Below are 12,161 nucleotides of genomic sequence, written 5' to 3' on the forward strand. Positions count from 1 at the left end.
TAAAGATATAGACATAACTGTGAATGTGTGTGTATATAGAATTTGAATTCCACATTAACAAAGCATTGTTAGTGTGGTTTGATGGCCAGGCGGACCTAGTAGATTAAACCATACAACTAGGGAAAAAGCAGAGCCACTCCCTGTCTGTCACTCTTTTCCACTATTTTATACAGTTCCCTCAACACAACTTGTTATGATGCATAAAACTAAATACAAATAATGGTGTGATATAGATTGGAGTCTGATCATATAATAATATTCATTTAACTCCAATTCCTCAAATCAGTCTAGCCAGTGCCTTGTAGGAATTCAAAAACTGTTTGTTTGTTTGTTTGTTTGTTTGTTTGTTTTAACTCTGGACTATTCAGACAAAGAAAGATGAACAGTGGAACCCAGCTGTCTCTTTCTCCTCTTTTGCTGGTTTCCCTGCCTTCATCCGACTCTTGATTTTGGTTCAGGTCATGATCTCTGGGTTGTGAGAGTGAGCCCTGCATCAGACTCTGCACTGGGTGTGGCACCTGCTTAATATTCTCTCTCCCTGTCCTTCTGCCCCTCTTCCCACATTCCCTCTCAAAAAAAAAAAAAAAAAAAAAAGAATAACATATAAAATGCAACAAACATTATAACAAAACTATATAGCCATAAGGTTTAGAACAGCAGCCACGGACCCTCTCAGAGGCATACAGCCATTTCCACCTGAAACATACTCAGTCCTCTGAAGTGCTGGGATTCAACATCATACAACAATGCTCAGTTTATTGAACACCTCATGTGCCAGACCAAGACTGAAATCTTCCGAGGAGGTAAGCAAATGATAGCACTCAACAAAATACCTAACAGCTGCCCTGTGTGAAATTAAAAGGTATGATATATCCACAGATGAATGGGCAAAGATGTGGTATAAAGAAGATGTGAGGGGCACCTAGGTGGCTCAGTCCATTAAGCATCTGACTCTTGGTTTTGGCTCAGGTCGTGATCTCAGGGCCTTGGGGTGGGACTGAGCCCTGCGTTGGGCTCCACACTCAGTGCAGAATCTGCTTAAGATTCTCTCTCCTTCTCCCTCTGCCCCTCTGCCCCCTTCTCTCTCTCTCTCTAAAATAAACTTTTTTTAAAAAGTGATAGATAGATGATGGAATAATATTCAGCCATTAAAAAAATAAATGAAATCTTGCTACTTGCAACAACATGGATGGACATAGGGGGTATTATGCTAAGACAAGACAAAGACCCATACCATATGATTTCACTTGTGTGTGGAGTCTAAAAAACAAAACGAATGAACAAACAACAATAACCACAAAAAGATTCTTTTTTTTTTAAGATTATTTATTTATTTATTTATTTGACAGAGAGCCAGCAAGAGAGGAAACACAAGCAGGAGGAGTAGGAGAGGGAGAAGCAGGCTCCCAGCGGAGGAGCCTGACATGGGGCTCGATCCCAGAACGCCGGGATCATGCAACCAGACCTTCAGCTCAGGTCATGATCCCAGAGTCTAGGGATTGAACCTGCTCAGTCAGGATCCCTGCTTAGCAGAGACTCTGTTTCTCCCTCTCCCTCTTTCTCTCCCCCCTGCTCCTGACTCCCCACCAGGAAGATTAGAATTACTTAAACCAGCTGCAGCATAAAATCTCTGGAGAAGGTATGTGCTAACTTGCTCAGAGGCACAAAGTGGAAGGATCAGTTCAGATACCAACCAAGACTCAGAATGACTACAAGAAAAACACCTTTTGGTGAAGGTTCGAGGATTTGGGATGGTTTTCGGATGAGAATCCACAAGTGACTCATTGATCTGTACAACGATATGAAACTAGAAATAAATCACAAGGAAAAGATGGTTAAAAATACAAACGCATAGAGACTAAGCAACATGATAGAAAACAACCAATGGATCGACAACTCAGCCAAAGGAGAAATTTAAAAAAATACATAGAGACAAATGAAAATGAAAACACAACAGCCCAAAATCTTTGGGACACAGCAAAAGCAGTTCTAAGAAGGAAGTATATAGTAATATAGGCCTATGCCAAGAAACAAGAAAAAGCTCAAATAAAAAAATCTAACCTTACACCTAAAGGAACTAGAAAAAGAGAACAAAGCCCAAGGTGAGTAGAAGAGAGGAAATCATAAAGATCAGAGCAGAAATAAATATCACAGAGACTGAAAAAACAATAGAGAAAAGCAATGAAACCAAGAGCTGCTTCTTTGAAAAATAAACAAAATTGACAAACCCTTAGCCAGACACATTAAGGCAAAAGCAGAAAGGACCTAAATAAATACAATCAGAAACAAGAGAAGAGAAGTAACAACTGACCCCACAGTCATACAAATGATTATACGAAAATACTATAAAAAATTATATGCCAACAAACTGGACAACCTAGAAGAAATGGATAAATTCCTATAAACATATAACCTCCCAAAACTGAATCAGGAAGAAATAAAAATCTGAACAGACCAATTATAAGGAACAAAACTGAGTAAGCGATCCAAAAACTGCAAAAAAATGAAACTCCAGGACCAGATGAATTGTCAGTGGAATTCTACCAGATATTTAAGTAAGAGTTAATACCTATTCTTCTCAAGCTATTCCAAAAAATAGAAGAGGAAGGAAAGCTTCCAAATACATTGTATGAGGTTAGCACTACCCTGATATGAAAATCAAAGACACCACAAAAAATGAAAACTATAGGCCAATATCCCTGATAAACATAGATGCAAAAATCCTCACCAAAATATTAGCAAACCACATACAACAATACATTAAAAAGACCATTCCCCATGATCAGGTGGAATTTATTCTCATTCTAAAAGGATGATTCAATATTCACAAATCAGTCAATGTCATACACCACATCAACAAAACAAAGGATAAAAATCATTGATCATCTCAATAGATGCAAAAAAGTATTTGACAAAATTCAACAATATCCGTTCATGATAAAACTCTCAAAATGGAGTTAAAAGGAACTTACCTCAACATAATAAAGGCCATCTATGAAAAACCCACAGCTAATATCATCCTCAATGGTGAAAAACTGACACCTTTCCCTCTAAGGTCAGTAATAAGAGAAAGATGTACACTCTCGCCACTTTTATTCAACCTAGTACTAGAAGTCCTAGCCACAGCAATCAGACAAGAAAAAGAAACAAGGCATCCACATTGGTAAAGAAGTTAAACTGTCACTATTTGTAGAAAACATACTACTATACACAGAAAATTCAAAAGATTCCACCAAAAAGAAACTACTAGAAGTAATAAATGAATTTAGTAGAGTGGTTAATACCTAGAAATTGGTAGCATTTCTTTTTTTTTAAGATTTTAAAATTGGATTTACCCAAAGAAAACAAAAACACTAATTCAAAAAGATATTTGCGCTCCTATGTTTGTTGCGGCATTATTTATAATAGCCAAGTTATGGAACAACGGAAGTGTCCATCAATACATGAGTGGATAAGGAAAATGACACACGTGCGTGCGCACACACACACACACACACGGGAATATTACTTAGCCATAGAAAAGGATGAGATGTTCCATTTGAGACAACATGCATGCACCTAGAGGGTATTATGCTAAGTGACGTAAGTCAGACTGAGAAAGACAAATACCATATGATCCCACGCATAAATAGAATCTTAAAAAAAATGAATAAACAAACAAAAAGCAGAATCAAACCTATAAATATAGAGAACAAATTGATGGTTGCCAGAGGGGAGGGGTGAGGTGGAACGGGCAAAATGAGTGAAGAGGAGAGAGTGATACAGGCTTCCAGTTATGGAGTGAAGAAGTCACAGGAATGAAAGACGCAGCATAAAGAATACAGTCAGTGATATTGTAATAGTGATGTAATGGGACAGATGGTAGCTCCACTTGTGGGAAACACAGCATAATGTATAAACTTGTCAAATCACTAAGTTGTCTATCTGAAACTAATGTAACATTTGTGTCAACTATACTAAAATTTTAAAAATGAATAAATAAAAATAAATTTTTAAATTTTTACATAGAAAATACAAAGGACCAGAATCTCCAGGTCTCCAGCAACATATAGTGATTACTTCTACCAAAAAAAATTCACATTTATATATAATTTTGTGTTTTTCCTTTTAGAGGTCTCCCCACAGTGTGAGAAAAAGACAATTTTCCATCATTTTCAGGTCAGTTTCTCAATCCAACAATTTAGACAACTGTTTTGTTTTGTTCCAAGTGTTTGTTTAAATTTCAGAATAGTTAACCCAGTGTACTATTAGTTTCAGGCATACAATATAGTGATTCAACACTTCCATACACTACCCGGTACTCATCACAAGTGCACTCCTTAATCTCTTTGTTTTGTTTTTAATAACCAAAATAAAATAAACTTTTTAAATAAAAATCATAAACAGTAGAAGTACTTTTTCTTCCTATTTAATAAAACTGTTCTGCATTTCCTCATTAATAATTAACTGATTTGAAATATTAACTGATTAAAAACATTAAAGGAATTGTTCATATCAGCTGTCCAGAGCTTCCCGGGTGTCTTCTGAAACCAACCCCTTCACCCGACCCCCCCACAAGGTAGAGGTCACCAAGACACCAAGGAAAGAGACAATCCATTCCAGATTGGCAGGTGGTAGGTTTAGTAAGTAAGAGAATTTACATACGAGGCTTGTCTTGAGCGGCCACAAGATGAGTTCTCTGCAGCCATCCAACAATTATTGAAAGTTTCTGTAGAGGCCTTAACTGGGTTCAGTCCCAGAAGCCAACCAGACAGTCTCAACACCAACGTCTCAAGGCAATGTCCTTGTGGGAGCCTCTGGGAGTGGAGAATGCACATTCCAAAGACAAGGAAGGGGTTGAGGAGGCTGTGATTTCAGGGGTCCAGCTCACAGGGGTCAGGTCCTCTCAATAATCTCCTCCAACACTAACTGTTAATGAGACTGAACTTAGAAACAGAGTCAAAACTTTTCACATTTAAGAAACTTTTCAATATTTAATGTATCATTAAATGAGAAAAGCAAGTTGATGAACTGAATAGATTATATGAGCTCATTTGTATTTTTTAAAATCGATACTATAGAAAAGACTATGCATTTCCAGTTTCATAAGCAAAGTTATGTAGAGAAAAATGAGATTCTAAGAAAGAGACCATTCTATTTACCAGAATTACTTATAGACAGGTTGAGGTAGCTTACTACTTGATATATTTTGCACTGTTTAAACATTTTTAAACGAAGCATACAATATTACAAAAAATAAAATAAAATTGAAAACAAAAAAATAAAAGAGAGTCTCCAAAATTATATCGGTTTCAAATCCCACAAATTCTAGATCCTCCTCTCTTCATTTACTGATAATTTCGATTATATGCTTGCATAGCTGCTCGTCTGGGCCTTAGGGAATGTAGCTTTCATTAGGTTATTACGTTATTAAAGAGATCGTAATTCAAAAGGATTAAGAACACGGTTTAAAAGGAATACACTTAGGGACATAATATATTCATGATATATTGTTATGTAAGCTAGCAGATTACATGCAACGAGAGTTTATTTTTATAAAAACGTCTATATACATAATAACAAGACTGGAAGAATATACATTGAAATTCTAACAACAGTTATCACTTGATAGTGGGATTACAAATCATTTTAAATGTATTTTTTATTTCTCAATGTTTATTAACTTTTCTACAATAAATTGTAATATTTTAACAAAAAAATTAAAATGTTGCATAATTTAACAGTCGTAGTAACTACCTTTGAAGTTTGTGAGCAGATTAAAAGGTAAGAGTATATGTCAAAGCAGGAAGTAAATCATAAGGCACTTACAAATATCAATTATTGTTTTTCAAGCCTTAAAGCTGGCACAGAACACAATAGATTACATTAGCCTGAAACCAAAGGTGAGCATTGGAAAGTCTCATTCATACATTAATCTCTTCTGTCACAATGAAACTTGCGGACAAACACCACTTAAAACAAAGAGTTTATGTGACTATGAAGGCTTTGGATTTGTTTTTAAATTATAAAGAAAATTCATCCAGAATCATCTCAATATATTTAGCTTCAGGTTTAAAAACATAAGACATGCATTTTCATGATTTCTTAAAGAAACGTAATTTACTATTTTAGGATATGTGAAATCTGGGGGTACCTCCATCCTGTCAGGACTAGACCTGACTTTGACTCCTGATTCGTCACTTTGACTCCTTTGACTCATCATGGTGAGATGGAAATTTCAGGACAATAATCGATCAAATCAATGAAAGGGTCTATTTATTCTCTATCTGCATCAGTCTCCGTTGTCGGAGATCCAGATCTTGGAGAGAGCCCAGCAGTGACTAACTGGATGACAGAGAAGTCACTGTGGTCTGGGCTAACAGAGATGGCTGGAAATCCACTGTCTAGGGTGCTGGGAAAAGTTATTCATGGGGAGGTGTCTCACTGGAGACGTGCCACTGAGAAACTGCCTGAAAGGGTGCTGGCTACTGGCCACTGGGAGCTGGTGGTTGTAGGTGATTACCTGTATGCTGTAGAAGCCATGTGCTGGAGAAGGCATCCATGGGGACATAATGCTGGTCTCTGCCGTTGGCAAACGAGGCATGCAGCGGTAGCATTAGCCGAGTCACCCGGGGTAAGTCCGGGTTGTTGAGCCTCCGTCCCTACCACCACAGTCGCTGTGTGCCAGGATCCACTGAGCAAACACTGGGCTGGGCTGGCTAGAGAACATGTCTGACATCTCAGAGAGCATCATTTTGTCCATCAGATAATGAAGAACCTTCTCTGCCATGGATGCCCTTCAGTGGACTTTCATGTGGAGCACACATATCTTCATAGTTTGTGCCCATTTAAAGAGGCTCGTCCACATACCTCTTTCCCAAGACGTGACTCTTCCTTGTCATCCATCTTTCCATCCTGTTTCATCCAAGTCCCTGACCCACTAGCCCAACAATTGGTGACTGCCCAAGAAGCAGTGTAGACACGCTGCTGGCTGTCGCTTACTCGACATGGACAAGCACGTCAATTGCTCAAAATCCTGCCCACTGCACCTGCACCCCAATGTTCATAGCAGCAATGTCCACTATAGCCAAACTACGGAAAGAGCCTAGATGTCCATCGACAGTTGAATGGATAAAGAAGATGTAGTATATATATGCAATGGAATATTATGCAGCCATCAAAAATGCAATCTTGTCATTTGCAACAACGTGGGTGGAACTAGAGGTATTATGCTAAGTGAAATAAGTCAATTAGAGAAAGACAATTATCATCCGATCTCATTGATATGTGGAGTTTGAGAAACAAGGCAGAGGATCATAGGGGAAGAGAGGGAAAGATGAAACAGGAAGAAACCAGAGAGGGAGGCAAACCATAAGAGACTCTTAATCTCAGAAAACAAACTGAAGGTTGCTGGAGCAGAGTGGGGTGCGAGGAATGGGGTAACTGGGTGATGGACACTGGGGAGGGTATGTGTTGTGGGGAGCGCTGTGTATTGTGTAACACTGATGAGTCACAGACATGTACCCTGAAACAAATAATACATTGTAAGTTAATAAAAATAATGTTTAAAAATTGAATAGAACAATAAAAAAAAATTCTGCCCACTGAAAGGATTTTCCTTCACCCTTGTCCTTTGGCATCACTGCTGTGGTGCACTAGCCATCCTCTCTGGATGGTGCTAGCACATTGTCCAGACCCATCTGTCAACCAGGTTTGATCTTTTTTTCTTCCTCAGACAACTAGTCATATATACAATGTCCCCAAAATGTCTGTAGTCTTCCTTTTGTCATGGGACTTGTCAATTTTCCAAAAGATTCTAGACCCGTAACTCCTCCCTGAGAAATTGAAGGTTTCTCATGGCCTTACTGTGGAGTCTCTGCAGACTGAACAAACTTTAATTCTGGGACACTGGTAAAAATACTTTACAACTTCCTTTTGCATGGTTTGAGATTCAAAGTGACAAGCTTATACCTTGATTATTTCTAAAGAAACCCATGTCAAAAAAGTAAGGAAACGGGATTCATAAATAAGAGGGATTTCAACCAAAGGATTACCAGATGTTTCTCATGTTATGAACAATGCTCACAATATGCTGATGTATTGTTTCTATAAGAAATGAAAAATTGCGACTTAGGTAGGGTCAGACATCTCAGGCGCCATTCGAGGATTTTCCCGAGAATCGCTCACAACACAGGATAACAGAGAAGGAATGCTTCTTTGAGAATTCATTGCCCTTGATCTCTATAGTGGGCGGAATAATGATGCACCAAAGAGATCCGTATTCTAATCCCCAGAACCTGTGAATGTATCACATTACATGGCAAAGAGACTTTGCAGATTTGATTAAATTAAGGGCCTTGAGATAGGGAGATTATTCTGGATTATCAGGATTATTCTGAAGTATCTGGGCCCAATATAATCACGTGAGACCTTAAAAACAGAAAGCGTTTCCTGGCTGTGGTCAGAGGAAGATGTGGTTGCAGAGGATGGCTCAGAAAGAGGCAGCATTTCTCACTTTGTAAAAGGAGAAGAGGTCGTGAGCTGGAAAATGCGGGGGATTTCTAGAAGCTGAAAAAGGCAACAAAAGGGATTCTCCCCAGAACTTCCAGAAAGGAACGCAGCCCTGTCAAAATCTTAATTTTCGTTCAATAAGACCTATGTCAGACTTCTAATCTATAGAACTACAGTATAATAAATCTGTGTTATTTCAAGCCTTTAGGGTTGTGACCATCTGTTACAGCAGCAACGGAAAATGAATACCACCTCAGGGTGGGCTCTATGTAAGGAATGAGAACTACCGTATCTATACTGACTTCCCAAACACGTGTACCTACTCACTTCTAAATGTGGTTATGTTCCGATTTTTTTTCTTAGCTTTCTAGACAGAAAATGTTTTTAGGTCCTTTACTTTTTTTTTTTTTTTTTTAAGTAGGCTCCACGCCCAGCATGGAGCCCAACACAGGCTTGGACTCATGACCCCGAGATCAAGACCGGAGCTGACATCAAGAGTCAGATCCTTAACCCACTGAGCCACCCAGGCACCCCAAGGTTCTTTACTTCTGATTTGGAGAAAGTCTCACTGTTATGCAATTTTCACCTTACCAACTGCCAAGTCCCACCCCCAAAGTCAGAATAACTGATTGTCTAATTGAAGTTACTCTTACAGTAACCTGCATACAATAGAGGCTTAATACATGTTTGCTGATAATTATGACAGTAGCAGTGACCACAGATGAGAAGCTTTCTCTAGCCATAAGGAACAAAGCACAGAAACAAAACAACAACAACAAAAAACTTTTTATCTTTTTTTATGATTTTATTTATTTATTTGAGAGAGAGTATGAGAGAAAGAGAGAGAGAGCACGAGCGAGGGGGGGGGAGTAGAGGGAGAGGGAGAAGCAGGCTCCCTACTGAGCATAGAAACCGATATAGGGTTCCATCCCGGGACCCTGGGATCATGACCTGAGCCAAAGGCAGATGCTTAACCAACAGAGCCACTCAGGTGCCCCCAAAAAACTTTTTAAAAAGATTCTAGTAGATTTACAAATGCTTGAGTTCTACTCTCACACAGAAACCAGAAATCTTTCAAGTTAGCTATTACAATTTACAGATATGCTTGCATATTCTCAGAAGATCTCAGAAAAAATAAACAAGGAATTGATAACACTGTTTGCCTCTGGGGAGAACTGTTGGGCTACGGTTTATTGAATACAATCTAGTGCTTGTAGATTATACCATATGCATGCAGTGCCCACCAAAATAACTACTTGATTTTTTTAAAATTTGAGGCTTTTACATTAGCTTTTGTTTAGAATTTTATGTAGAGAAGAGGCCTTTCACATATACATCAAGCTGCTTATAGCAAATGAGCAAACTGATAAGAACCATTCAAATGACATTACGTCATGATCTCAAAGTTGATCTCAAAGTTGAAAAGCTCCTCTTTCAAAAAAAAGTCATGGGGGGGGGTATATGTGTGTTTCTATAAGCAGCTACTGGCTTTGGATGGTTTGATCTTTTTGCTTCTTAATTGTCTAAAAATTTATAAGGGACATTCAGGTCTCTTTTGTAATTAGAAGAGGAGCCATTTTCAAAGGCTAGAACTTCCCATGACTTGAGCCCAGCTCACCCGATTGACTCATTTTCCAGTTTCCTTGTAGCAAAGAGAGTTTCCCAGTGGCTACCTGCAAGAGAGGGATGGTGTGCTGACGACTGCAGTCAAAATCTCAGAAGGATGATGCCTCATCAGTGGCTCTGGTCTTCAATATGGTTACTTAAGAAATTTGAACTTCCTGTCGGTGTCCCAACTTTATCAGTTGGTAGGAAACTAACTGATGTTAACTAAACTCACAAGTGGCTGAACTATACCCAGAATGATATTTTGTTAACAGTAAGATATGTGATTTTCGGGGGAGCAGAGAGCTCTGGCTTACTATTTTCGAAAGTTTTTTCATAGTGGTCTGCTTTCTTCAGCAATGGTTTGGTTGGTTTGTTGTGTTGTTGTTGTTTGTGTGTGTGTGTGTTTGGTGGGGCACCAATATGCAAAAGAAAGAAAATGAAGGTGCTCCAGTTGCAGATAGATACAGATCTGCTCAGCCTCATGTAATCCTTCTCCTCCCTTCCCCAGATGTCCCCTAGGGGAGCTCCTTAGGATTCCCAGGACTTTAAAGAACACCATTGAGCACCAATTCATCTGCTGGTACCAAAAAAAAAAAAAAAAAAAAAAAAAAGGCAGCAAGTTGCTCAGTGAGCAAAGAGGACTGAAGGAATGCCAAGTCCAGGTTCTGGGAAATATCTGATGAGCTATTGTAGCCCCACAATAACACACACCCCTCTGAGAGTTGGAAACACATCTATCCTAACCGACAGTCTCTGCCTCCAATAGCACCAGACAGTGGTAAACCAGCAAACTAGCTGTCTGAAGGCAAAGCAAAACAAAACTAACCAATGAAAAGCCCTAGCCTCTAGCGATTGTCAATTTCTGTCCTATAAAAACACTCCCAACCATGGCTGATTTCAAACTACCAACCGAATTTAACATCGGCTGGCAAAATTCCCAAATATTCCACACTGCTCACTCCAGCACAGCCCTATGCTATGTGCACTCCGTGCTGAACACAACCTGCTGTGTCTTCATTTGCTCAGACCTGGGGGTTATAATAGAGTTAAGTAGACCACAGCTTTCTCTGGTGCTGCTCCTATCTTGATGATCTCTCTAGATCATCTTTATCAAAGGTAGGGGTTTCCTGAATCTCTAATGACCCCATACCTACAAACTATCTCTACATGTTGGTTTCTGTAAAAGGCGAATCTGCTTGTCGTGTGTTAATCCTTACTGCCATTGTTCAGACAGCATCCCAATTCTGAAAGTCACACTATTGATTGACAGCAGTGATTCTGGCAAATTGTCGACCTGTCTTTGGCCTGGTGATGATTTCATACCATAAAAGGCCTTTTCCTCACTTCTGAATCATGCTGTTTTTTGTTTCTACAAGGGAGAGGGACAATTTTTAATAAATGCTGTGCTCACATGGCCATGGAAGAATTGGACCTAGACAAATAATTAAGCCCCTTTTCACTGTGTCTTATTCCTTTGTTTTCGTTGCATACTGAGGACCTGGATGACCAGTTCTGATTTCCATGATGAAACAGCTCCTAGTTCTTCAGCTTTTTGCACAATCATGTGAGATCACCGTCTAGTGCAGAATCACAAACACTGTAAAATATTTCCATTTATCTCCTAGGCAATGTTAGCTAGCGTTAGCAGCCGATATGAAGGGAAAAAAGTTTAGCAGAGCTGCCTACCCCAAAATATCTCCAACTGCAGGTCCATCGAGGGACCTGAAATTCCTAGACTATGAGTCACTGATTTCAGGTCAATTATAATTCTCCAAAGGAACTCACAGCTACGAGAGATTTAACCTATGAGGGAGATGCCTTAGCAGTTAGAAACACAATTTTCATGTATTTATTAATTTAATGAAAAGGAAATAGGCAACCAAAGAGATTATCACGAACGAAGGGGAGGAAGGTGCCAAGTTTGGCAGAATGCCGTGTAGAGGTTCTGGGCAGAGCAAGACACAGTGAGCTTTTAAAGTGAGTATCAACCTACAGTAATGAAATGCAAGGGAGTGGAAGATGGACCAAGTCTGTGGCTTTTCTTTGTTTCTCTTGCTGGCTGT

This window comes from Ursus americanus, chromosome 34 (assembly GCF_024610735.1).
Source record: "Ursus americanus isolate L20-20 chromosome 34, mUrsAme1.1.p, whole genome shotgun sequence".
NCBI lineage: Eukaryota > Metazoa > Chordata > Mammalia > Carnivora > Ursidae > Ursus > Ursus americanus.